Raw genomic sequence first — 12060 nt, forward strand, 5'->3', positions numbered from 1 at the left:
ATTTATTTCAATTAGATTGTGGTTCCTGTTATGATCAAATGAAGTCAAGTACATGAAATAGCTTAAAAAGCCATATTTTAATAGTGTGTGGGTGTGGGAGGTTTTTATCAACAAAATGTGTCATACAGGCATTATGGCTTATAACTGAAATAATTTTTACACAATCGAATTGGATTCTCATAACATAAGCATATGTGTGTGCACATATACACACATTTACACTGCGATAAAGTATTGTTTATGTATTTGAGTCATAGAAATACTTAATTTTTAGAGTTTTGAAAAAGAAAATAGTTTCACTTTATCTAGATAAAGATCAGCATCTGCAACTGTAAGAATGACCTTGATTCCAGATTGTTGACTAATTTCATTGTTTGTTTACTTTTATTAGTATGCTGACACGTATGTCAATGTGGCCTTCCTTTCAAGGAGGAAGTATACCTCCGTAAATGGTTGCTCTTCTCTCAGTGAGAGCGTCCATATATGAATTACAGAACTAGTCATCATGGTAGGAAATAATACATAAGGTTAACATAGTCTCCATCTGGTGATACATTCTTATATCAGATTTATTCATATCAGGGTTGATTTTGTCTGGAACTGTGACATTAACCACTATTATTTAATAACAGGTGGAAGGCCTAATGGGTAATTGTGTATTTCTTTTTGGACATTTATGTGTTTTTATTAGGATAATGAGTACAGAATTATCAACATCATTCTCTATATATAGTTTTTCATTTTAAAACAACATGTGTAATGTCAAACTCATTTTTATTTCATAACCTAACCACACACACAGTCCACAGTGAAGGAAAACAGAGGTTGAAACATGTTTATTGCCATTGGCTTTAAAAAAACCTCAGAAAGGTTTAAAAAGAAATATTTAAAAAGAAATAAGATGGGTACCTTTCTGAATAGATGCCACTGTTTTTTTTTTTTAAACAAAGCTGACTTTGAAGAAGAGAAATGTTTTCTTTCACCAGTAAGCATTGTCACCTGAATAGAATTCACTAGGGACAATAAAGGATTTTCAAAGGTTTAGTTGTTTAAGCAGATGCTAGGAGGGGAATGAGATGAAGTTGACTTTTATTCAGTACTTACAATGTGCCTGGCTTTGTGCTCTGTACTTTATTCTCATTCGCTCACCTGACCTCACAGAATGCTGTGTGGCTTAAGACTCCCTACATTTACAGATGACAAAACCAAGAAGTAGAGAGGCTACAAAATCTTCCCCAAAGGCACAAAGCTACTGGCAGAGCCAGAATTTGAGGCCAAGTCTCAAGATTGCAATTCACACACACACATACATACATATATGCATCCATCCACTCACGCATGCACACATACATACATACTCAAACTCAATTGAAAATAAAGTTTTGATGAGGCTAGGTTTGATAACTACATGATAAGTAGAAGTTTGGGTTTGTTAAAATTTTTCAAAAACTCAGAGGGTTTATTGTCAATTTTATTTTTCTCTTAAAGAAATATTTTCTCCCATTGCTGGCATGGACGGTTATAAAAATAAATTAGAAGTAAACAGATAACAGTTTCCTGGCTGCCTTCATGTCTGTGAGCCTGACACGGATCCCAGAAGGAAAAATACGCTGCAAGGAGGCTTATGTGATGTTGCTTATTTAGGGATCCTTTGACCACTTATTTACAATATCCAGTTACAGCCCCATTACTTTCCTTTTTGGGCAAAAGCAGAGAGTCACTTGACCGTTATTTTGGCGGAATCTGACATTGCCTGCCACTTCCAATATGTCTTTGTGTGCCCTAGCTCATAATTGCAGTGTTTGAGTTTGGAGCTCCCCTGACAGCACAATTAGCACCAAGTTTACCATCGGCGGGCAACTTGGGGAGGGAGGCCTGCTTCAGAGACCTCTTTGTTAGTGAGGAGTACAAGGCAGACATGCTTCATTTTGCAACACAAATGTATTTCCAAAAGTAGTTTCTCACTGAATTGTGTCAAAGTAACACATTTTTATAAGTACAAAATAACTGCATGTTCATTGTGGAAAAACTGAGAACTACAGAAAATATATGTTATAAAATATGGATAACCTGTAAATGCAGCAACAGGGATGGCCATTATTAAAAATGGTTGGTTTATTTCCTCCATCAGTTCTTAAAGCACATAGTCATACACAACTGTATTCAAACACACACACATATACACATATATATAATATATGTAGTTATAAATAAAGAATGATCAAAATTGGTCCTGGAGGTTCAACACTTGAAACATAATTACTGCCATATATATCTTGTTGTGTGTCAGGTGACTCTCTGTATTTTTTCTTAATATATATATTTGACATTTTTTAGTTAACCTTTTTTTTTAAAAAGATTTTATTTATTTATTTGTGAGAGAGAGAGAGAGAGAGTGAGCACTGGCAGACGGAGAAGTAGGCTCCCTGCCGAGCAAGGAGCCCGATGTGGGACTCGATCCCAGGATGCTGGGATCATGACCTCAGCCGAAGGCAGCTGCTTAACCAACTGAGCCACCCAGGCATCCCTTTTATTTAACCTTTTAATGAACATTTTCCCATATCAATCAGTATTCTTGGAAAACCTGCTACGCTGATGGTAGTATAGATTTCTTTTTACCTATAATATAATGATTAATTTAGCCTTTCTTTTAATTGTTGTACATTGATGTTTTCCCCTTTTTTCTCTGTTACGAGTATGGTTCATTGAACATATTTGTAAAAGAAATCTTAATCTGTACCTACAACTAATTACTTAGGCAAAGTTCTTGGAAATGCCATTACTGGGTCAAAGAGTTTAAATGTTCATAAATCTCTCAGTACATACCATATTGCCAGATATTTATTGAAATAGATTTGAATCTTAAAGATATTTGCTCTTTAAAGAAATATTACAGCAAATTCCTTTTTTTTTTTAAAGCGAAAATTTGTCATTGGTATATAATAAAATCTTATTTTTTTTTTAACATGTCATCCAATCAGATACTTTTGTTTTGTAGATGGGAAATTCAGGCCCAAAGTCCATAAAAAAGACAGAGTAGCACAAAAATCTATCTTTGAAACCTGGCCCAAAGCAATTACATTTACTGAATTTATCAATTCAGTAGAGAAACAGTTTGGGGCATTTTTTGGTGGAGAATATTTCAATATTTTATTTTAAATGTGGTAATATTTTTTGACTCTTACAAGTAGTGCCTCTACAGTAAAAATAAGAGTGATTGTATTCTGTCTGGCTCAGGTAGCAAAAGCATTAATGAAATTCATACTGCCCGGACAGTGGTTCTCAAACAATGGTATACAGAAAAATTGCCGTGTGTTCATGTTTTAAATGTAGATCCTGGGCTTCATCCTTAAGATTGATTCAGTAGCTCTGTGTAAGACTGAGAACTATTCATTTTAGCGAGCACCCCAGTTAATTCTGAAGCTGGTGGTCCAAGGCGACCCTCCTAGAAATACCGGGTATGATAATAAAGAATTCTGACTTTGGTGTTTTGACAGCAGCTTTGTATCTATTCTGTAATTCATTGAACTATTCTCTGCCTCAATTTCCTTATCTACAAAGAGGGTTGGGAAACTTTAGTTTTCTCTGCCTGGGATTGTTGTGAGGATTAAGAAAACTAGCTCTGCAGAAGATTTAGCACAGTCTTAAGCGCATAGTAGATATTCAGTAAATGCTATTTTTTTTTCTTTAAGTGGATAATGAAGACCCTACATAGCGAATTCACACCATAAATAGCTATTAAGTTCCTGTACATAGTGTCAGAACTGTATTAGGTGCTAGGGTTACAGAAATGAATATATGAGAGTAATTTAATTCATCTGTTTTCTGTAATAAGTTTTCTGAACAAAAAAATCTGATGCAGAAACTTCAAGCACTACTCAACTTGTGGCTACTTCCTAGTGAAGATTAATGTATCTGAAATTGCTGGCTCCTGATATGCCAAACATTTTAAGTTGTACTAATTTGGCTAAAGACTCTACTTTGACTAAAATAGGATACCTTAGAGCAAAAGTCAAATGTCTTAAGAGAAAATATCAATATAGCAGCAAAATCTTTATATAATCCCCAAGGAAAAGCTCTCTCAAAGGCCTACTTACTTCAAGTCATATTTAGTTAAACTACATAACTTAGACATTCCCCTGAGTGTCAGTGGAATTTCTCCCAGAGCTGTGACTTTGTCAAGCCAAGTTACCCTCCCTCCTGAACCATGGAAAGAGACAGCTTTTCTTGAGACATTGTGGTATGTCAGTCATTAAACTGGTGACTTAAATATTCTCTCATTAAACCCTTCTAAAGGCCTTTCTTACATCAAGGACCTGGTAAACAATATGTTGGGAACAGAACAATAGCCTTATGGGGTTCAGCCAGCCAAAAGGCTGTTTTGCTCGAGTGCAGAAAGAAGCCATTGCTGCCAAGTTTTTGTACAGGCTGGTACAGGCTGGTGCTCTTTAGGAAGAGCAGGGGACAGGCCTGGACCGATTGTCCTGCTTGCTCCAGGCTAGGCAGGGTAGCCCTTGTTTCATGCCCTGTTATTGACTGTTGTTTTACTTCAGTAGGATCTAGTTGCTTTTATGGTAGCCAGATTGTCCTTAATTGGTTTGAACTTTGTCCCTGTTTCATAGCAGAAATTCTTACCATGGAGTTCACAAATGGGTATTAAGGATCTGTAACTCCCTTAAAAGAATGACAATAAAAATTTACAAAGCACTTAGTGTCCCACAGCGTGCTAAGCAGTTTGCATGCTTTATCTCATTTTAAACCTCATAATGGCCCTGTCAGATAGGTTCTATGTTTATTTTCATTTTGAAGATGAGGAAAGTGAAATTTAAGGAGGTTAAATAACTTGCAGAAGTTCTATACCGACATAGCATCAGAGCGAGTGTGTTTACCAAGGCTATCTGACTCTGTGATCCTTAGGCTTAATAACTAGGCCATACTGAACTTTCTGGAATTATGTCCAAAGGTATGTGTGTGTGTTTATGATTTTTTCTGAAGCCTCTATTTATGAAGATTTTCAAGTCATTTTGATTCTTAAATGTTTCTCTGATCTCCAAAATTTGAAACTGTCTGCACAGGTTGGCTGTATATATGAACTTCTATTAGAACGGCCAGAGCAGAAACAGTCTGTTTTGTAGTCTACACTTGGGCTGTCTGTTTAACCACTTGTATAGTGGAAGATCTGCAGATCCGGAGCTGAGAGCTAAGTGCTTCATAGACATGTGCGGCTCCCTACCCTACCATTTGACCACACTTCTCCTTAGGCCACAACACCAGGTTTAATACTAGCTTTCAAAATGAAACTTAGGCCACACATCAAATATCAGAGAACTAGAAAGATTCAGGAAAATAAGAGGTGAGCTCAGGGACAAAGAAATCATAAATTTGGAGCATACCATTTAGCTTGATCTTATCTTGCTAAAACTGACCTGTTACTCTACGCATAGATTGGAATATGCTAGTCAAAAATAAAGAATTTTCAACTAGTTGATAGCAGTGAGATTCCTCTTAAAAAAACAAACAAACAAAAAACGAGAAACAAAAAACAAGAACAGTATTAAAGTCACATCCTCTCTCTGCTCTAATGAAGGCATGGACACTGTAAAAGAAAAGTCTTAGAGTCAAAGTAATCACAGAATTTTTTATGATAGAAACTATAAATTTACTAACACTTCCATTAAATATAAGTGGGGAGTGTCTGAACTGAGGAGGTTGTGTGTTAGACATTGGTTTCAGTGGCTGGAAAGCTTTCAAATGACCATTTCTTTAGTGTTTTGCTGGCCTTGCAGTACGTGAAGTGAGCCAAATTAAGACCATCTTGGGACACCTGGGTGGCTCAGTTGGCTGAGCATCGGTCTTTGGCTCAGGTCATGATCCCCAGGTCCTGGGATCGAGCCCCACATAAGGCTCCCTGCTCAGTGGAAGACTGCTTTTCCCTCTGCCTGCTGCTCCTGCTGCTTGTGATCACTCTCTCTCTCTTTCTGACAAATAAACTTTTAAAAATCTTAAAAAAAAAAAAAAGACCATCTTATCAAACTATCAAAGAAATAGATGGGATATTCAGGTATAGTTAAAGGGGAAGGAATAAAAAGAGAATTAACATTTACTGATGTATCACTTTGAAAACACTGTGTTGGTGCTTTTACAGTCATTAACCTGTTTTTGTTTTCTAAATGTGAGTGTTTTATACTGCATTTCAACTAGTGTGGAATCTCCAGCTCAGAGAGCCCAAGTACCTTTGCTTAAGGTCCCAGGACTGGCAAGGAACAGAGCTCGTTCAAATCCAGATATGATTCCAAAGCCCATGTGGTTTCTGTTAAGATAGGATACTTTAGGGGAGCTAAATAACATCTGGGGACTAGTTTCAATTAGCTGTATCAGTTTTTCGAGTAAGGGATCTAGAGAAGGGGCCCTAGGGAAGCACTAAAGTGTAATGGATAAAAACATGAACTTCAAGCCAGTTACTTAACCCCTCTGAGCACGGTTTCTTTATCCAACATAGTAATAAGAATCAAATGAGACAGACAATGGATATGGAATGCCAAGAATAGTATGTTCTCTCTTATAATTATCTACTATTATTATAGTGTTATCCTTAAACAAAGTCCCAGAGAATAAGAGCAGTAAGGGTTCCCGTGGGCAGTGAATCACCCACATGAGGACTCTGTGGGAGGGCTAGCTGCTAGGCTATCAGCTCTCATTCTGCTGGGGAAGGCAGCAGCCAAGAGTAAGGTTAAGGAGAGTTTGACAGATAGGTCTCCACTGAGATCTTCCAGCAAAGTAATCACTGTTACCAAAGCTAAGAAAGATGTTAAAGACCACAGTTTCTCCCAGGGCCACCAGCTGAAGTTTGAAGCCTTCAGAAGAAAGCATGGGTATATCCATATACAACAGTTATAGCTCTGGTACTTATACCCCATGCAGTAGATTTGAATGCTGGGCTCCCAAAATTGTTGGCGTCTTTTACCAAACGCAACTCCAGCAAGGAGATGGGAAAAACCCTTCTTCTGTGGTTCCTTTTCCCTGTTTGCCATTACTTAAACAGTATTTATTTTGGTAACAGAAATACCTGGCTTTCCAGAAGCAACTTAATCTCCACCATTCCAAAGATAACTTCTCTGAGGTAATCTCAACATCAGTAGAGGACACAAAACATTATCTCTATGCAATAAATAGCTCAGGCTTCTAGTTACTCTCAAGGACACAAATCTCACATTACTGACCATCTTTACCTTTGCTTTTACCTCACACTATATGCAAGAGTGGAAAATAAGCGAGATCATGGCATTTTGCTTGATATTATTTTGGCAGTTTTACAGTTTTTAACTATTTTGAAACATGTATCACACTTCTCAGGTGAAGTAGAGCGTTTGCTATAGTATTCAAAAGGGATAACTCTGATTCAGAGGAACCATTTCCAAAGTATGGCACCCCTTTCTCCTAGTTTTTTCTCTTGGGTAGTGGAGCTGGGGCAAGGAAGAGGCAGATTTCGTTATTTCAGATGACAGACTCAATGGCAGTAACAACAAAAGTCAAATGACTTGTTTTTCCTACTTCATTCATAAATCCTTGAGAACTGATACTCCATTGTGTTTAAGTACAAAACACACACTCACTCCCATTTCTTTTTTCTATAGATTTGTGAGCTCAAACCTATTGCCCGAATACTCATGTGATTACATTATTTAGTCATCCAACTGGACACGACAAGTATTTAATGTTACTTCTGTTCCCAGTTTACAGAAGTTATCGGTCTATTTGGCTGAGAAACACAAAGGACAAATATTCTCTCCTTATGCTAAGCAAGCCTTTTATTAGCTAAGTGACTTTCTGTGACACAGGAAGTAGTCAATGTTTACAGAGTCCTGGTCACATGCCAGGACTGTAAATCTGTTTTCTAAATACTGTTTTCCCTACTTTGTGGAAGAAGAAACTGAGGCATGGAGAGGTCGAATAACTTGGCCAAACTCAGAGCTAATAAGGAAAGAGAGTCAAATCTGGAACCCAGACAGCCCAGCCCATCTATTCTTAACCCTCAGGATATAGTGCCTTGTACTGTTCTCTGAAGAGGAGAGGTTAAATTCTCAGAAACTGGTTACCCTCCACAGGTAGGCATATGCATACTGATAGTCGAACGACTGCCTCTCATACGAAGTAAACAATCTGGCACATAATGAGTACTTACTCTGTACATGCCCTGGAGAAAATGCATTTCAGATTTGATATTACTGAGTTCACACGCCCACATGTGTGCACACGCGTGCACACACACATGCACGCACAAGCTCAGCTTTATTGTATGCAGTTCTATTTCCACATGCCATAGATGAGAAACAGAAGCTCAGGCATATTAAGTAAGTTGTCCAACATTTTCCAATTAACAAGTGGCAGGTTCAAGCTGCAAAGAATTTCTCTGTCACCAAAGTCTATTATTTTCCCACTGCACTATGATGCCTCTTCTTCCCTTTCGTTCAACTTCATCTTTTAATATGCATTTTTGGAGCATCTGCTGTCTGCTAGTGTCTTGTTAGGTGGTATAGGGAAAGCACAAGATTTAAATTCTTAGCATCAGGTTTCAAATTCCATCTCCATTATTAACTAGCAAGTCATTTGATTCTCTGGGTTGCAATTTCATCATCCATAAAGTAGGGGATGACAATAAAATGCCTTCCATAAATATCTTATTGTGAGCAAATAAAATAATGGATGCAAAAGCATTTGGTAAATAGTAAAGCATTACATAAATGTTATTTCAATTACGATGATTAAAGTAAGTGGTATGGGGGCACCTGGGTGGCTCAGTGGGTTAAAGCCTCTGCCTTCGGCTTAGGTCATGGTCTCAGGGTTCTGGGATCGAGCCCTGCATCAGGCTCTCTGCTCAGCAGGGAGCCTGCTTCCCTTCCTCTCTCTGCCTGTCTCTCTGTCTACTTGTAATCTCTGTCTGTCAAATAAATAAATAAAGTCTTAAAAAAAAATAAAATAAAGTAAGTGGTATATAGCCTCCCAACCTGAAATAGCTAGCCTGGGGCAGTTGATAAGGGGAGAAAGGTTTCTGAAGCTAGTTGCAATATCCCAAGATAAGACTTTATTGAGAACTAAGAAAGATGTTTGGAATTGCAGGAGCAGGAACTGGACACATGTTAGCATCAGTTTAGTACATCTGGAGCTTTGAAGAATAGGCAAGATTTCACAGGTAGAAATGGTGGGAATCAGATGAAACTTCATCATGTGTAAAATGTACTCCAGATCTGAGAAGAGCATGAGCAAAAGAGAGACTGGAGCTGAGATTTGAAGGAGGTTGGGTTCAGATTTTAAAGTAATTTAAATATTCTGATAAAGAATTTTTATCTTAAAAAAATTATAATCTTCTTTTGTAGTTTGATTAGCTACAAGAGTAGTTATTCAAAGAATCAACATAACACATTTTCTCACCACTTCAACTCATCTTTCTTCTCCTTCGTTCCCTCCCTCCCTTCCTTTTTTCCTTTCCCTTCTTTTTCTTGCTTCCATTGAACTACAGTAGTGCCCCCCCTCCTTTTCCATGGGGGAAACATTCCAAGCCTTCCAGTGGATGCCTGAAACTGCAGATGATACCAAACCCTACATACACTTTTTTTTTCCCTATACATACAAACTTATGACAAAGTTTAAATTTATAAATTAGGCATAGTAAGGGACTAGCAAGATAATAACATAGAACAATTATAACAATATCATTGTTATGTGAATAAGTTATGTGAATGTGGTCTCTCTCTCTCTTTCTCTCAAAATATCTTATTACACTGTACTCACCCTTATTCTTCTGTGATGATGTGAGATAATAAATTGCCTATGTGACAGGATGAAGTAAGGTGAATGACATTGTGACATAGCATTAGGCTACTGTTAACCTTCTGATGATACATCAAATGGGGGATCATCTGCTTCCAGACTTTGGTTGACCCTGGGTAACTGAAACTATCGATAGAGAAATCATGGATAAGTGGGGCCAATGGACAAAGAAAATCCCGAGAGCAGTGTGGAGAAGGGCACAGAGCAATAGGACATGTGAGCAGGGACCCTGCCTAGGAAGTCGGCGTGATATTTTGGTTAAGAACAGCTTTGGATCTGAATTCTTTGTCCCAAGTGAGCACAGGGTACAGGAATAGGAATTCAGCGCTGTGCAGTTGAAAACAGGAATGATAAAGCTGGAAGGGGCTTTGTGGACAAACCTGGTGTTCCTAATTTGACAACACATCGAATCGCTTGGACAGCTTTCTAAAAACGAGTCCTGGGTCCAGCTCCAGATATACTGACTCAAGAGTATTCAAGAGGAGGCCTCAGAATCTTTATTTTTAAAAAAATGTTATTATTAGTAAATTAATTTATTTAGTGTGTGTCCTTGCAGGTACATGTAAGTGGAAGGTGGGCCAGAGGGAGAAAGAGAGAGAGAACCTCAAGCAGGCTCTCCTGCTGCGCACGGACTTGTTGCTGTGGGGTTCAATCTCAGGACCCTGAGATCAGAACTTGAGCCACAATCAAGACTGAGGTGTGTTATTAACCAACTGAGCCACCCAGGTGCCCTAGAATCTGTATTTTTTAAGTCTTTTGAGTAGTGTGCACATCAGTAATTGAGAATGACTAGTAGTCATTCTCTTTATGTTATTTGAAGTTATTGAATCCCACAAAACTCAAGAGGTGTCAAAAGTCAAGTTGCGCCAAAGTCACAACTAGTTGATACAGGAGTTAGCACTCAAACTCAGGGCTCTCCATTCCCAGCTCAGTGCTATGGCCCAGGGTCAGTTCTTACCTCTCTGTTATAAAGAACTACATTCCTTTTTTTTTCCCTCAAAAATTCCTTAGAGTAAGAAATAAGAACATCTTTGTTTGGCAAAAGCTCATCTGTGATGTATTTAAATAAGTTTAACCACATTGTTGTTTGTACGTCCTCCCCTGTGTTTTATTAAACATTAACCAAAGGGGTAAGGCATCACAATGTTGTTAAGATGATTAACAAGGTAACCAAAGTAGAGGACCCTTACTATAAACTCTCTTAAGATTTTGTCACACTATTATTTAGAGACCTGTAAACACGTCCGTTCATTCCAGCAAAATGTCACATTCTACGCAAAGGTTTTGGACATTGTGCTCAAGGCAGCTAGATAATATCTCACAGTGCGTTCTAATAGGGGACATTAGAATAAGAATTTGTCTTTGTTTCAAGCTTTATGAAATTAAAACTAATCCAATTGTTCAATCTTCCATTGAAATCTTTAATGCAAAGATCAGAAGATTTGGGGTTGAATTATAACACAGTCACTTCAATCAGTGAGACTCTGGGCAAACTGTTGCCCTCCTTCCTGAGTCTCAATTTCCTCTTTGCAAAGGAGGATAAGAATCCACATCCCCACCACCCCCCCCAGCCCCACTGCCAAGTGCCCAGGGTCACTGTGTGAACGCCACTGAACAATGGCTATGAAAGGGCTTTAGAAACACTGTGGGACTATGCCAGAAGCACAGGAGGGAAAGGCCTTCAGGAGGAATTCCTTTGTTTCCCCCAGGACAGGACATCATAGTCCAGCTCGTAATTAGAGGCACAGCTGGAGCTCATGGACAAGGGAAATGGCTAAAGCACCCACAGTTCCCTGAGAGATGATTTTCCTACTGCCTGAAGGACCAACTACATTAGCGGCAAACATGATATTCAAACTAATTACACTCCAAGTTTAAAGGCATGGGGGAGGAAAACTTTTCCCTTCTTCCCTTCTAGGTTTTTTGGCTGACCTAATAATAACAAATTGACTTAAGACAGATTAACAGGAAAAATACTAATTTAATTTTGCCCGTAAAGGAGCCTCCCATGGTCACGGGAGAGTCAAAGAGAGACAGTTGAGGCTTACATGCCATCCTGACCTCAGAAGGAGACTGTAGGAATTTGGGGCTTCAAAGGGAACGAAGACAATCCACAGGAAGATGAGAAGAACAAATGTTTGCTCTGCCATGCAGGTATCTCTCCGATGTAGAAAACTGTCTTTGGTTATAGCCATCTTTTTGGTACAGACTCCCAGTCTACATTTTTTTTTT

The 12060-nt window shown here is 38.3% G+C and overlaps 1 protein-coding gene across 4 annotated transcripts in view; it reads left to right on the forward strand.

The window, feature by feature from the left end:
- PDE4D (phosphodiesterase 4D) overlaps positions 1–12060 on the forward strand; it is a gene marked incomplete at its 5' end in the record, with an annotated part of 1452651 nt that overhangs the window by 1201117 nt on the left and 239474 nt on the right. The window lies entirely within an intron of this gene.

The sequence above is a fragment of the Martes martes genome, assembly GCF_963455335.1.
Source record: "Martes martes genome assembly, chromosome: 5".
Classification (NCBI taxonomy): domain Eukaryota; kingdom Metazoa; phylum Chordata; class Mammalia; order Carnivora; family Mustelidae; genus Martes; species Martes martes.